Here is a 6,000-nt window from a genome sequence, read left to right as displayed (position 1 = left end):
TCCAAAGCGCGTTGACCACGAAGCTTGCGGCTTGCTGTCCGTTCGTTCGGCGCGGAATCTATGCTGGGCCGGTATTACGGATCGCTCTCAAAAACTCTCTCCATTTTGTGATCGTAACGTCAAAATGACGACACCGAGAGATGCCGACAGCGGAATCGGCCAATGATGAGCAAGGTTGCGGTGGCTAGTCGCAAGGGCTCCGCCCCGGAACCGTATATTCGCACGACAACGGACTGTAGACTAATGTTTTGCTGTAAAGACGCAGTGAATAAGACGAGTAATGTTTTATTTAGCAAAGAAACTGTTTTTCAAACTCAACAACACCAAGCTAAACATGTAATATTTTCAGTTTTGCAATTAACTTTGCTGTTCAGTAACTTTTTTGCCGCGAAGGTGTGCTGTCAGCGGTAAAGCGTGAACATATGTCAGTCTAAACATAAATAGAAACGCAATGAAGAAAACAAATAATGTTTTGTTTTGGTAATAAACTTTGTTGTAAAGGTAATAACACGACGGAAAATTAGAAGCGTTCTCGTTTTTTCAAATAAATTTGCTGTAGGGTAACTTCTTCCGCATAAGGGCGCGCTGGCAGTGGCATCGCGTGATCGTGGTGGCCGGCAAGAAAACAGCTGATTCCATGGCTAGTTCCTGTTTTTTGCATGTAGTCTAAAATCAAGGTACTTTTCGCATATCTTAAGTGCGCAGAAAAATCTGTTTGAAGGCGGTGAATGCTACGGGCCTGCGGTGATCAACTTACAAGGAGTGCTGGCCTAGAAAATCGAGGAGGACAACATATAGTGGTGTGTTCTTCCCTATTATCGATGACAACGATGACCCAAAGATGCTTTTAGGTTGACGCGTGGGATGTGTGGTTCTGTTTTTTGTTTGCTAAATACAAGACGACCGGGAAGTGTGAAACATGGGGCGAAATCAAGTAGTATGGCCGCATGACCGTCTGTTCATTGTATGTAGGTGTGTAAGTAAGGAACGAACAAGCACGAGAAAAACACTTAGGCGCACTCTACCAACCGTCTTGCTCGCCCTTGCTGCTTCTTAACCTTGTATAAGTTGTTGCAATAGAGCGCACGTCTATGCTCTGCTGTGGGAACCCAAGTTATATATAGCGCACCTCCGTGTGAAGGCAAATTGTACAATCCCCATTATTCCCCATTTCATTCCCTGACCGATACCAAAAAATCGCTGGCGGAATTGGCATGATAGACCGTTATCATTCGAAATGGCCATGTCTGTAAAGTCAAGCATGCGTGTCTCGACGGCGCAGTACTAACTCATGGTAGAATTTATTAATCAGCACCCGGCGCTCGCTCACGCTGCCTAACCCCTTTCCGCGGGCTACACGGCTGCTCGCAAGCGCGAGCTGTGGCAGGAACTTGCCAACCTGCTCAACGCCGCAGGCCCCGTTGCCAAAAGTGTGCCCCTCTGCCGTTACACGTGGCAGGTGTGGTGTACCCGGTGCAAGAGAGAGGAGGCGCAGTTCTTGGTTTTTGGCAGCGGGAAGTTGAGCGTGTCAACAACAGTCTGTCGAATGGCCCTTGAATATGCCTCTCCGCACCCTGTCGCAGGGGCACTGGAGGCGGCAGGCTGCCGGGGCTGCCAGGCCGTGTGTGTAAGCTGCGGTCGCCAGAGCTCGTGAAGGAACGTCGCAGCTCCAATGTTCTCTTCCTCCAGCCAGGTATGTGGCAAGCCTCGGGGACGTAACTAATAATGGAGGGAGAATAATAGTGGAGGCTAATGAAGGATAATGAATGTAAACCTTGAGGCCAAGTACTGTGAGCAATGCACGCACAGAATGAACTTCGATACACTCGTGCATGAACGTGGGGCGCTGTGCCTCTTGCAGAAGCAGCCCCATGTGCCCGTGGGGGATGTACCAGGAACGAGCGGCCAGCAGCAGGCAGAGGCACGCTCTCCATCTGGTAAGTGAATTTTTAGTCATTTGATATGTACACCTAACAACTTGTGTACATTGTTGACCTCATTGTGGTTCTTCTTTTAGTTAGGAAGGTATGCGAATGCTGAGGTCACAAACGCAACCTCGAGTTATGTACCTTGCATTATCTTGCCCTCTTGGCACAGCTGTTTTTCCTCTTGTGTCTCAGTACCTAGTAACCGTGCGTTTTGCGCCAATACGTGCTCTGCTGGAACTGTCCATTAAGCAGTGGTGTCTTGTGGAATGAATTCACATAGATGGCACCCTCTCCCCCGCTGTGAAGAGGAGACGCAGGAGGAGCTGGAGGAGGAGGACATGGCTTGTGACACAGCCTGAGAGTTGATGTTCCAATATCAGGCTCCACATTATCCGTTTCACAAGCTACCTAACATTAATACCATTTGCATGAGCACACTATCGGTATTACTTTACAATACCCACAGAAGTGCCTTTCATATGCACCACTGGTACCTTGTGCAAGCTTTTTTCCTCTTAGAACGAAAACTGTGATGTCTGCGATGGTTACACAAATGTGCACATTGAGACAATGCTGTTTTTGTCATACCGCTGATTATGAATGCTTTTATGTACTGCTCCCCAGTATGCATGCCAACAGCCCTCTGATATATTGCCCCAAACGGTCAGGTTATTGCACATCGTGCTCCACTATATGACAAGTGTACTACATTCAGTCACTTTCTCCTTTTGACAGCTACACAGGAGCAACCAGCTGCGGTGCCGGGCCGTCCGAATCAGCAGCAGAGGAGCACCCGGGCGGAGAAGGTGCGCCAGCTGCTGGTGGAGATCCGGCGCAACAATGACGTGCTTGAAGCTCGCAATCTTGAGGACATTGTGTTTAACACACGCCTCCTGGAGGTATGTGCAGACAGCACCCATCACATTTAGTGAAGGAGAAGCAGCTGCATGCAGAATGTAATATCTACATTCAGAGTTCGAAACCTCTGCCTGACCTCTATATGACAGCGTGTTGAGGAACATAGTCCATATTTCAGTAGGCCATATTTAATGTGAAATGAGCCCTCCATGTCCATCAAGTGTGCAAATGAAGCTTCTTTTATGTGCAGCACCGCAGCGAAACAGCAGAAGTCCGTAGCCTCACTGCTGCAGTGAGGAACCTCACTGGTGCCCTGTGAGAAATTGGAGCAGCGATGGCGCGGGCAGCAGAGGCAGCAAGGGTCGATTCGATGCGCCTCACCGAACAAATGCCGCCGCGGCGGCTGAGTGGTTATGGCGCTCGTCTACTGGCCGGAAAGACGCGGGTTCGATCCCGGCCGCGGCGGTCGAATTTCGATGGAGGCGAAATTCTAGAGGCCCGTGTACTGTGCGATGTCAGGGCACGTTAAACAACCCCAAGTGGTCTATATTTCCGGAGCCCTTCACTACGGCGTCTCTTGTAGCCTTTGTCGCCTTGGGACGTTAAACGCCCGTCATCTAACCAAACCAATCACCGAACAAATGGTGCTTGCGGTGGCTTTAATTATGCGTATCCTGCAGACCAGGTACAGCCACCGCAGTAACTTGCTCGGTGAGGCTTCATTTTCTTTTTTACCTGTTTTTTCAGTTTTTTTTCCTTCTGCAAGGTGCAGAAAAATTTTTTAATTCCTTGCCAGGTGCAGACGTTATGCATTTATTCGTTTTCCTTCTGCAAGGTTCAGAATATTTTCTTTAATTACCTGCCAGGTGCAGATGTTATGCATTTATCTTTTCCCTCCTGCAAGGTGCAGGAAGTGTTTCTAATTTTTTTTTTCTCTAGGAGGGGCAGAACTGTCACGTATTTCTTCTTCCCGCTTTCTGAAGGATGCAGTAAGCGTGCATATGACTGCTTTGGATTGTCTTCTGCAAAGTGCAGGGTGTCTATACATTTGTTTTTTATTCCTGCTACCTGTAGGAGGCCTATGTATGAATGTTTTTTTTTCCTTTGGTACTTTTTAACTTCTGTGAAGTGTACAGGGTGTGCAATATTCGTTGTCCACTTTGGTTTCGTGTTTCAATGTGGAAGCCTTGCTAGTCCGATTACGAGAAAACTTGACGGCATGTATGCGCACTCGCAGAGGGTATACAAAATCCCAGTCATGTCAAGATAAATACGCCGTCATCAAGTGGTCGCAACACGCACACAGCAAGCTGAGGACCGACTTTTCAGACGGTCATATACATGACATTCGCCTTGTATATCCCCCACTGGCTGAGCTCAATATGGCGCAACTTTTCCCTGCTAAATTCGTGTCAAAATTGCGACCAACCATTTCTCGTACAGTGTTCCAGGTGGTGTCATACGCACGTGCTTTCGCATACCCGCACATAACCAGTCTGAAGTGTGTGTGTCAGTTTGTTGTGATGGTACCTTGCCACCTTTTGCAAGACGCACAAGCTTTGTGATATGTACTATTTACTTTGATTTCGTTTTTAGATGTTACCTTTTTACCTTCTGCAAGACACAAGAGGTATGCAATATCTAGTCAGTGTTTGGTCTTTCATGTGTTCATTATTTTCCTCCTTCGCACATTCACTTAATTGTGTGCTTTAACGACCCGATGTGACACACGTGCTTATAGGGACACTGTTTTTTGGAGGGCTCCGGGTGAATTTACACAACGGGGTTCTTGAACGTGTCTACACATTGCTCAGCACACGCGCACTGTTTGTCCATCGCAATGTGACCGCCATGGCTGACAGTTAACCTGCTCCAGATCAGTAACAGAATAATTCAAACACTGAGGTGCCACGATGGGGTTTAGCAAGCCATATGCCAAAATATTGGAAGATATATATATAGGAACTGAACAGCTACCATAGTCCTACACAAAGTCACCAATAAAATTCCAATAAGGAAGGGCGTCAGGCGAGGAGACACGGTCTCGCCAATGCTATTCACCGCATGTATACCAATCTATTCCGAGGCCTGAATTGAGAACAGTTGGGGATAAGAGCTAACGCAGAATACCTCAGTGACCTGCGATTCGCTGATGACATTGCCTTGCTATGTCACTCAGGTGATGAACGAGTTAGACAGGCAGAGCAGAACGGTCGGTCTAAAAATTAACATGCAGCATGCCAAAGTAATGTTCAACAGTCTAGCAAGGGAACAGCAGTTCGCAATTGGCAGTGACAGTGACAGGCAGTGATAACTGGAAAGACGAAAATTGGGGGGAGTGGAAATGGCCGATTCTCTCAGATCATGAATAGCAGCTTACCAATATCCCTCGGGGAGGGCATGTAATTGGAAGGGAAGATAACCGCTGCTCCTTAAGGGTAACGGAGTGTATTCCAAGAGAAGGCAAGCATAGCCGGGGGCGGAACAAAATTAGGTTGGTGGATGAGATTAAGAAGTTTGCGGGATCACTGTGGGTGCAGCTGGCAAAGGACAGGATTAATTAGAGACGTGGAAGACGCCTTTGCCCGGTAGTGGGTGTAGTCAAGCTGATGATGATGAATAAGAATTTTGTCATGTTACAGTCATTCTGACAGTGCAACTTGCCATATTCATGATCAATTCAGTTGTGCGTCATTCTTTTCGGAACTGCTAGGGTTCGGCATTGAGCAAAACTTCATCACACGTCATCGTATTGATATTCATGCATCTTGTGGGTGATAAACACTTTATAGTCAGGCGAAATGTATTACACACTTATACAGCATTGCTTTATATGTGTACGATTGTTTAAAACGTGTGCTGAAGTACGTTTTCAGTTTGAATAACTCACGTAGAAGCTGTGGTAACACGTAGGCCGTTAGTCTTGTCATGTTTGTTTATCATGTTGGTATATGTTGCAATTTGTGTACCACTCGTGAAGATGCTATTTATTGTTCATCGTATTGCAAGCAGTGCATTTTGAACCTGCCTGTTAGAATAAAAAGGCTTGTGATAAATGCCGCTCAAAAAAAAATAAAAGTGCATGCTGAAAAGAACCCTGAAATGAGCGGTATGAGCATATTGTAGTGCAAGAGGTGTACAGGCGCTCTATCTAGGTATTTCAGTTATATTTGAAAGGTGTGCTTGTACCCTGTAATTTAGGAATAACTAAAAA

Source organism: Amblyomma americanum, chromosome 4 (genome assembly GCF_052857255.1).
Source record: "Amblyomma americanum isolate KBUSLIRL-KWMA chromosome 4, ASM5285725v1, whole genome shotgun sequence".
Lineage (NCBI taxonomy): Eukaryota > Metazoa > Arthropoda > Arachnida > Ixodida > Ixodidae > Amblyomma > Amblyomma americanum.
Note: the sequence above shows the minus strand (reverse complement) of the source record.